This window comes from Brienomyrus brachyistius, chromosome 2 (genome assembly GCF_023856365.1).
Source record: "Brienomyrus brachyistius isolate T26 chromosome 2, BBRACH_0.4, whole genome shotgun sequence".
Lineage (NCBI taxonomy): Eukaryota > Metazoa > Chordata > Actinopteri > Osteoglossiformes > Mormyridae > Brienomyrus > Brienomyrus brachyistius.
Window position 1 is genome coordinate 24,461,668 of NC_064534.1, and position 10,529 is coordinate 24,472,196.

General features: G+C 40.7%; 1 long non-coding RNA gene across 1 annotated transcript in view; it reads right to left on the reverse strand.

Annotated features, from left to right (window-relative positions):
• Positions 1-9,065, reverse strand: part of LOC125712791 (uncharacterized) — a 32,109-nt gene extending 23,044 nt beyond the window's left edge. Inside the window, exon 1 of the long non-coding RNA XR_007383401.1 lies at positions 8,978-9,065. This is a non-coding gene — a long non-coding RNA (uncharacterized LOC125712791). The remainder of the gene's footprint in view (positions 1-8,977) is intronic.
• Positions 9,066-10,529: the final 1,464 nt, after the last annotated feature.

Consider the following 10,529-nt stretch of genomic DNA (forward strand, 5'->3'; position numbering starts at 1 on the left):
TGCTGGAGGCTCCTTTAGGCTGTTGATGGTGTTTAAGTGATGCACAGAGGTACTTAACCGGAGCTTTCTAAACATTCATGCTGTGACTGAACCCACAGGCTTTAGACGGGTTTTCAGAGCTCAAAGTGTGGGAGGAGAAGGGGGGAGGTGAAGGTGGGTCCTCTTACACTCAAACCCACAAGGGTCAACAAATATGGGGAGGGATTATAGAGACCACAGCTCAGAGGCCCAATTAAAGCAGCCAGTTAACTGAAAATGTGTTTCTGTAACAGAATCAGGCAGGTAAATGCATAGCCACCACATAATTTGATGACATAGCAGCAGGCAGCCTGCAGTGTTTTCAGAAATGCTTCTGATTATTATATGCATTTTTTAATATAAACGCGCATTGTAATTACCAGTATTTGCTGCTACAATGCTATTCTAAGTGTTCTTTATACAAAAAGCAAGAAAAAAACCATTGAACAATGAAGATTTCTACACAGATTTCGGACAATAATAATAATAATAATAATAATAATAATAATAACGAGGCAGTGCAGTGGCTCACACCTCCCGGGTTGTGGCTTTGAATGTTTCCCTGAGCTGTACTGCTTCCCTCCTGTTGTCCAAAAGCATGAAGCTACGCTACATGCTGTTCTTCAGTTGCCCATAGGATATGACGTGCGTGTGTTTGTGTGTGGACTATGTTTATATTGCATTGTGGGGCCAAATGTTCCCCACTTTGTAATAAAAACCTGTTATTTTGACATTTTGTTGACCATTTTCAGGTCCCCAAAAAGATCTGTGAATGCAATTAAATAACTAAAAATGCCAAAAGTCTCGTATTCTGTTTCATCACTTATGATAAGGGCTGGGTAGGGGTTAGGGCTGGGTTAGGGTTAGGGCTGGGTAGGGGTTAGGGCTTTGTAGGGGTTAGGGCTGGGTTAGGGTTAGGGTTGGGTAGGGGTTAGGGCTGGGTTAGGGTTAGGGCTGGGTAGGGGTTAGGGCTGGGTAGGGGTTAGGGTTAGGGCTGGGTAGGGGTTAGGGCTGGGTAGGGGTTAGGGTTTAGGCTGGGTAGGGGTTAGGGCTGGGTAGGGGTTAGGGCTGGGATGGGGTTAGGGTTAGGGCTGGGTAGGGGTTAGGGTTAGGGCTGGGTAGGGGTTAGGGCTGGGTAGGGGTTAGGGTTAGGGCTGGGTAGGGGTTAGGGGTTAGGGCTGGGTTAGGGTTAGGGTTGGGTAGGGGTTAGGGCTGGGTAGGGGTTAGGGTTAGGGCTGGGTAGGGGTTAGGGGTTAGGGCTGGGTTAGGGTTAGGGTTGGGTAGGGGTTAGGGCTGGGTAGGGGTTAGGGTTAGGGTTGGGTAGGGGTTAGTGCTGGGTAGGGGTTAGGGCTGGGTTAGGGTTAGGGCTGGGTAGGGGTTATGGTTAGGGCTGGCAAGATATCGTTGTTGAGCTGAATATACATTGAAACTGCATCATTAGCCGAACAGATGAATGACACGTCACGTGGTGGTGGTGGGGGGGGGATGGAATTTTGCATGACAGCTCATATCGGCCGCACAGTGATGACATCACAATGTACACAAATATTTATATGTCAGAAAATAAATCAGCTACAAACCAGCATAAAAAAGATATAAATGACTGTAGGACTGTAGGATCTTCATGAAGGTCAATAGAATATGATTTTGTCAGTAACAAAAAAGTGTATTATTAAGATTTAATAATTTTATTCTAAAACATTTTTTTAACACTTCACTTGACAGGGCACAAATAATATAATATTATGCTATTACTTAAGTATGAATTAACCACAAACTAAGTCTTACTTAGTGTCACCATAAATCAGTTGTTTCCTCAATCCTCTTTTTTAGCCCATGTCTGGGCATCCGGGTGATTTTACAAAAATCATGTCCAGGTTTAGCACTGCAATCCATCTGACCCAGTGTTGCAAGTTGCAGTGGAGTACCAAGTGAAGGAAAGGCACCAATTTTCAGTCATCACGCAGCGTTTGAAAGGCTCGTGCAAGCGTTAACTTTCAAAATTAAACATTATGCACATGCCTTCGTGTTGCTTATGAGTGACATCAACTTCAAGAAACCACTGACACACTGACATTTTATTTTTGTATTTGTGTGTACAGTGAATTGTGTCATTTTCTTGAAGTTTAGCAATCTTAGCTTAGCTGTTTGCAATGCAAAGGCAGAAGCCATTTTCTTTTATATTTGAGACATTTTGTGGGTGACAGAGCATAATCTCGTTTCCATTTCACCAAATATGGTTACTCTAGTTTTCGTTACATACTGATCTCATGTTATTGTTTATATATTATTAGCAAATTGTGATGCATCCTTTATCCCACCTTTCATCATCTCCGTTCCAACCATTTATCCTGATCAGGGTTGCAAGGGGACCTGGAGCCTAACCCAGGTGACACAGGGCTGGGGTACAGCCTAGTAGGGATGCCAGTGAGTTACCTACTGATCAACAAAAAACACAAATGACTCCATCAAACACGTTTCACTTTTCCTACCTCGAGCTGAAATTACTAACATCATCATCTAATGTAGAAAGAGGTGATTAATGCTCTCGGGGAGCTGCCTTATGCTGTCTTTGCTGTTTAAGTGGATCATAATGTCTACACATAAATATTATATTACAGCCATAGTAAGACTTGCATTAAGAACTTCACGAGGATTGTTGACTCACATCTACTTTGACAAATCTGTCCAGGGAGGACATTGTGGCCCAGCACACTCCGTTCAACAGAAAAATAAAAGATTTAGCCCCTTCGTAAAAACGATAACACCACACTCGTCAATGCTGAGTTTTTGGGATTAGCACTCCTCCCAGAGGAATCTGATCTGTTTTGCTCAAATCTATCTTATTAATCCCATGTACAATAAATCTGCCATAACCACAATGTGAAATATATATCCACTCCTCCATGTCACTCTTAACAGTTGTACTCCAACCAGCTTACAACAGCAAATTCCGCTCATTTTCCAGTTTATTTTCTTTCCCCAGAATTCCTTAACAGAATTTGAAACAAGAATACTACCAGGGCATCAATGAATCGCAATGTGTAAAGCATCATCAGATTATTTCGTCAAATTGCCCTTTTGCTTTGTGTTGCTCCAGACAGACTTCAGGGATAGAAAAAAAAAACAAACAAATAGATTCTCTGTTAGCTGGTGTTTTAAAGAATCACTGTACATTTGAATGCAAATTAATTTCACCTGGATCCAGTCTGCAACCTGGATCTAAGATACCTGCCACACAATCCTAAAATACTAACAAAGATGTAATTTTATTTCAGTGGAAGTCAAAGGGTAGAGATTGATAAAAATTTGAAACGGGTGGATATCCAGCTATATCTGTCTTTGATCTAGATTTCCAGTGTGGTAATTACCATTCAGAGATGAGCTAATCTCTGTCTGAACTATACACCTGATCTATTCTGCAAATAAGTAAGCCCCGTCCACCCACTCTTCCTGCCCTGACTTATTATAGTCGTCCCATCAGCAGGGGAAAAAATAGAAAAGACTCATATCATCAGAAGGCCAAAGGTGGCTCGCCTGGGGAGATTGCGGGAATGAAATTCTCCCAGTCCCATTTTACCAGCCATTCAAACCGTATTACTCTGAAGAAGGGAAACTTATAAAGCCTGTGTGCTTCAACACATTTCTCTGTGTTTATAGGACTGAGAGAGGCCTCACTGCACTGAAGGCCCAGTAATAGATTCCCAATTTAAGATTTTTTTTTCTGCTCTCTGCATAGGTGTTCCAGACTGTTTGGAAATTAGGGATGAGAGTGGTTTGAAGTGTGCATCTCCTCCGTATTCCTTCTGATGCAGACGATGCACAGCTGATGTTTATATGTTTTATGACACATGTACGTTTTATGTATGAGATATGCGACCCTCACTAGGATATGTGCTTATTGACGATTGATTTATGGATGGATGGATGGATGTGTAAAATATAGCTGGCTTGTTAAACTGGCTCAGCCTGAAAAAGGCCTTTACACTGTTTTAGGATCTTAGTAATTCTGGTGGAAAAAGCCTCAATATATCCATCCATCCATCCATCCATCCATCCATCCATCCATCCATCCATCCATCCATCCATCCACCCACTAATTCTGCTCAGGGTACATACTTTTACATGCAATTAATATCATATTTGCATGACAGACAGAAAGATGATTGATAATGAACCAACAAACAAATAAGCAAATAAATGCAAACATAAACAAATATGCCTGTGATAATATGCATGTAGATTCTTTTTTGCTTTTTTATTTTAGTTATCTGCATCTAAAGACTAACATATCACATTTTTCTAATATTGGAATAACAAGCTGTACGACATCTTGTGAAAATAGTGTGGGTTATGGTCTGGGATGTATTAGACCTTAAGCTAACAATCAGTACTTGTAGACAAAACGCTGAATACAGACGAAATGAGCAGGGATACTAATCTGAGTGACTCTGACAAGGACCAAATCTTAATGGTTGGATGAATGGGTCAGAGGATCTCTGCATTGGCAAGGCTTGTGAGGTGCTCATGGTTAGCTGTGGTGAATACCTACTGAGAGTGGTCAGAGGAGGGTACAACCATGAACTGGCTACAGGATGTTGGGTGGCCAAGACTCCTGAAAGTGAGATGTGAATGAAGCCTATCCTGTGTGGTACAAACCAATAGATGGGCTACTGTGGCACAAATAGATGGTAGTTTTGATGCTGATTACAGGAGTAATGTGTCACGACACACAGTGCATGGCATCCTGCTACATATGGGGCTACATAGTCATGCATTGCACTTATCCATCCAACACATCCCATAGAAGCTCAACATGTACCCAGCCATTCCTCAGACCAGGCGACCTTCATCCATTGCTCAAAGGTCCAGTTCACATGCTTGCATGCCTATTGTAGGTACTTTCGCTGGTGGATGGGGGTCAGCATGGACACTAAGACTGGCCTGCCACCATTACAATCTGCTGAATAACATAACTAAGAGACAAATGCATTAAGTGTAACTCTGTCTAGACTTTTTAACTGGCACTCTGTATATACCATATATTACAAATTAAAATTGAAATGCTATTTAAATTTTTCAGCAAAATCAATTCATTTGCAAGCAGTCAGATATTTTTTTCTCAGAATATTTATTTGTCATTCCCGGCTCGTCCGATCCTTGTGTGTGCCACGCCCCCTGATTATCCACATGTGCTTCCCTGATCTTGCCCAGCTGTGTCTGATTATTTTCGCCCAGTCCATGTCTTGCCCTGGTTTTTGTCTGTCATTGATGTTAGTCAATGTCCGATGTTCCCTCGCTGTTTCCCTGACCTTCCCTTTAATAATTCCTCGTCTTTCGCTTGTCTGCCTGGTCATTCCTGCCAGCCTGCCCGTTTGCACAACCCGCGATCCTGACATTATTGAATTAATAAAAACTGAGCACATTGTAAAGAAAATTGTGATGTGCAAATACTTGCCAATTTCTGATATTCAAAGTAATTTAACAACTTTGAAAGAATATCTAGCAAGACAGCAGGACAATATATGAAAGAGGAACTGGATTGCATTTTGTTTATGAAGAGTTAGGCGTGGTATTCAGATCAGACATTGACATTACATTCTGCTATCTCCTGGCTGTCTGAATGTACCAGGACTTTCCCTCCATTTTCTATCTTGCATAAAGATGTTTTTTAATCAATGTCATGAGCAATGAAATGTTGGGACCTTTAATACGAAAGCACTCAGGAAATGTCGATTAAAATGTCAAGTGGTTATAGGTATATGGGAGTCAAGTGGTGAGTGCGAGTGATGCAGTGTTGAAGCCGATGTGTAGCCGAGATCTCTCATCCCTCAGAAGGTTGTAGGCAACAACACATCAACTTTGTTTTATTCTCTAGGGAGGGACAATGTCTTCTGTGTCGAGATGAGCTTTTATCTTATATATTGAAGTACATAAGATAGACCTTTCTGGGACCTTTTCCAGTGCCTTAGACTGCAAGAGCTCTCTCTAGCTGACTCTGTGTACACGGGCAGTTGATTTATTCTTGGCAAAATATGCGCTTCGTGCCGAACACAGAGCTATTGGTGATCCCCTTTTTGATTCAATGACGCGGCTGTCAGGACGTGCTGCACCGACATGAGCGCTGGCAGCTGTAGGTCACTGGCAGTCAGTTGTAAGTCAATGGGCTGTGTGTATTCCCCCTGCATGAGTTAACAGGTACTCATCCTTCGATGATGATGTAATCTGATAGGTAAGGATGGGAGTATAAGGGAGGCTGGCATTCATCTGCATCGAGTATGCGGAGTGGCAGGGCGCTGCGCTTTGTTTCAGATGAGCGAGGCGGCATACTGGTCTGTCAGCCATAATTATCTGCCCCACCCTTCCAGGACTATCCTTGCAATGTATTCCCTGTGCCCTTCCTCACTCCCCGAAATAACTGCAACAAACAGGCCCCAGCCATCTTGCTGTCATCTCCTGACAGTCCCAATCATACACAACACCTGCTTCTGCCTCTCGTGGTACCCCTTTAGGTACCCCTTTTCCAATCTCAGGACAGAACTAAACCATTTATAGAATCGTAGAGACACTGCAGGTGACATTAGTAGACACAGGCTGTTGCTATTCGTTGTTGGGTAATTTCTGCATAAAAAATCATTCTCCATACATGCATTCCAATAATTATTTGAAAAGAAAGGTGTAATTGCTAAAGACAAATCCATCTGAGAGCCTGAGGTTTCACCCATGATACCTATATGCCAGTGTGAGTCAAACATCAATTACGTCTTATCAGTGCAGGCCTTAATTACTACATATTGGGACTTCAATCGGTGAAACAGAGTAAATAAAACCGGACCAGCTGGACAGGTAGCCCAGTTGATATCTCTATCAATGTCTTTGCAATGAGCTCCCTAAACTAGCTACCTCTGTGTAGCCTGTCTGAATGGTATCAGGCTAGACTGATAAGATAAACTAATTGATTAACATCATGAGGAACTTCTGTGCTGAGCTCTCTAAAACTGTGTAATTACTGGGGCAAGCTACCGTATCTGAACTGATAATGTTCAAAGCACGCTGTAAGGGAGGGGACTCAGGAGGGGACATATAACATGCTTTTATTCACTGAGTGTGATAGACTTTGAGGTAAGGTCCAATCTATCCTCTTCCTCAGCCAGGTGTTTGCTGATAGCAGGAATGCTCTGCAGAATATCTCTCTACTCAAACATCCTTCATTTGACTGTAGAGTTCAAATATGTGAGAAAGTAACTGAACCGGTTCTTTTTTCTATGCGAGAACTCCACTGCTTTAATTTCCTTCAAACCAAGTGCCCCTCTTCATGAAATCAAAACAGCCCGGACCAGCATGTCTTCGCCTCAAGTGTGTTTTCGCTCACAGTAAAACTTGTAGAAAAGGATTCTGAGCTGGGAAAAAACGTAAACAAACATACCAGATATATCATGTTCTTAACTTCATTCTTAAGTCACTGTCAAAATACATAGATGCTTTAATTGCTTACGTTTTAAATAAACGAAAAGGGGGTGTTGGAAGCTGGCAGTGAAATAAAGGAAGAACAAGTCTCCATTAGAGCCCTTCGGCTTACAATACCAGTGTCAGCCTGCGGGGTGAAATGAGGGGAAGCCAGAGTGGTGCTCTGCCAGCTTTAATTATCACACCCCGAGGGTGGAGCTTGGTCATGTGATGCAATTTAAGGCTTGTACATGGCTGCCTTTCTCACTTGTGAAAAGAGTGGCACTGAAAGTGCAGAACAGAGAAATAACTTAAGCCAGGTTTCATAATATGATTAATGCCATTATGATGTCATAGGTCAGTATTGCCTAGGATACTGGCCTTTTCTAGGAACATGCCATTTGTGACAACTTTTTAAAGACATATGGAGATGGAAATCTCTATAGAATGAAATCATTTTTTTTGTCCATTTTGCATAACTAACTAACTAACAGCAGGTATTTTCATGTTCACCTCGGTTAATTTTATATATAATTGTTTCATATGATTTGATCTCCCAAAACACACAATCTCCAAAAAAGTTTTGACCATTAGGTTTCTCCCATATACTGATCTAGGACCAGTGAACTTACTGAAAGCCTGAAACTGTGGGGTTAGGGTCCAATAAATGGTAAAAAAAAAATACACATTATTTTTACACCCACCGTTTCACAGAATTATGAAAAGTATGAGAATTCACTGGAAATGCACTTCTTCTTTCAGCAAACACGGCAAATTGCAGTATATCAAGTAGCTGGACACTGTTGATTGCTGCATTGTGCTACGAAGTTCGTAAAGCTGTGTGGGCGCCAGGGACAGCTGGGAGCTCTAGCGACACAGTTTTACTCATTAACATACCGAAAACCTACAGATTAAAGCAGATGGCAGACCGCAGCCTGACATAAAATTTCCTTGAAGTAGAAAAAAAAATGGCATAACAGAACATTTAGGAAGTGATGTAGTCGGTTTTTGTGGTTCACTGCGTACATTACAAATGAAATGCATCGTTAGTCTTGCATTCTCCAGACAGTTGCAGAGTTTCGGGTGGCGATCAGAAAAGGCTTAAAAACAGATTTCTCACCATTAAACCTGCAAAGCATATTAATCCCTCCTAATTAATTATGCTAAAATAATGTGTACTGTTATATATAATACAATTGTCTAAATAATAACAGTAGTAATTATTATTATTATTAAAACAGTAAATGAATATGTGGTTTTTATAATAATACTGGGAAGCACTGGGAAGTTAAAGAAATTAATATGCCATGCTGTAATTGTGGACAACATTGCAGAAATGTTGGCTTGGTAAAAATAATTCAATTTCTGTTTAATAGGTATTGTTACTGTTTTAGCTGTTTTTGCTTTTTGCCTTTTTCACAGCTACGTATAAGCTTACATATAAGCTTCCCTATGCCTCCCCAGTCATGAATAATATAGATTTCTTAGCAGTAGTGTACCCAGGCTTTCTTACCTTTTGCCAGCTCCATTCTCCGCTTGTTGTGACCTATGGCTTGTTTTTGTTCACTCGTGTAGCTCCACAGAAGATGAAGTGTCCCTGTGCTACACAGCTGGGGGTATAACTGGGAATAAGAGGAGATGCAGTACTTTTTCTTCCCTGGCTTATACATGGTTGCATTCACACAGAAACACTGACACATCAAGGATATTTTCTTGGAAAGAATGAGATTTGGCAGAAATAGTTGGCTAATCCGGTTGGAAAAATAGGGTTACTAGAATACTTACCAATTCATATTGGCATAAATTGCACAAAACCCTGTTTTTTATAAAATTTTATATAAGTTTGGAGTGATCACAACCCCCCCCCCCCCCCAAAGAAAGCAAACACCGGTTAGGAAGACATAAAAAAATGGCCATCGTTACAGTTGGAAAATTTGATCATTTTCCATGGACAATTGAGCTGGTATGTCGCAAGGAAAAGGTTTAATAACTTAAACAGCTAGGGGAATTTCTTTTTGAAGCTTTCATTCCCCTTATTTCAATTCCACCTAAATAATTTATAAATGCTTATGAAGACAGAACTCAACTACAACTTCGTATCTTTTCTTAAACATGTCTTGAACGGAAACCAAGTGCAAGTGAACAGCAAATATCAAAAATCAAATATAATACTGTAAATTAACTGCTCAATATTTTATATGTCGATAAAAGACAAGGGACACAGTCAACTGAATTTTGTCATTTGTATTATCTTTGTGTGTGAATAAATGACTGCGTGCACCATCTTCATATCATACAAGATGGTAACATATTCCCAATATTTTTACTGCATAGGTTTTGATTTTTTTCCCATGAATTTTACAAATGTAAGAACATAAAAATAAAACTTGGTGAAAGTCATCCAGGCCATGCCAAAAACTGGCAAATGACACAATTACAATTTGAACAGGTATAGGTTAACAAGTATCTTCAGGATTCTCGTGAGCAAAGCTAGTTAATTATTTCTACAACTTCCTTTTTACTTCCTGGGAATGACTCCAGGTATTTGATGACTCACTACTGGATACACGGTTGTAAATTGGATAGATAAAGACACTGAAATTATAATTCTCATGGCAACCAAAACTCATGCAAACGTCTACAATATGTCTTCTGTTTCCTTTCCTGTGAAATTCACAAGAAAAAACAGTAGGGTGGCAGGGTAAATTTTGGCAAGCTCAGATTCACTCACACGACGCAGATAACACAGAGCATAAAAACACTAACATGAAGGAGCAACTACACATTCATTCCATCCTTCATTGGAGCACCTGCCTCAATAGCTCTGCTTCCACCAGACTGGAACATCATTATTTACACATTTGCCTCAGGGAATGTACAACGTTCCTAAATTCCTGAACTAGTATAACATTTCTGATGTGGAAAAACATCACTGTTGGGGATGGCAAGTCCAAGACTGTGGTTATGCATGATTGTATGTTACAGCCATGTTGAGGTACTCAACCTTTTGAGCTATAATACTACAGCTCGCTTTTGATTTCTACAGATGACTTTTTCAGGTCTCA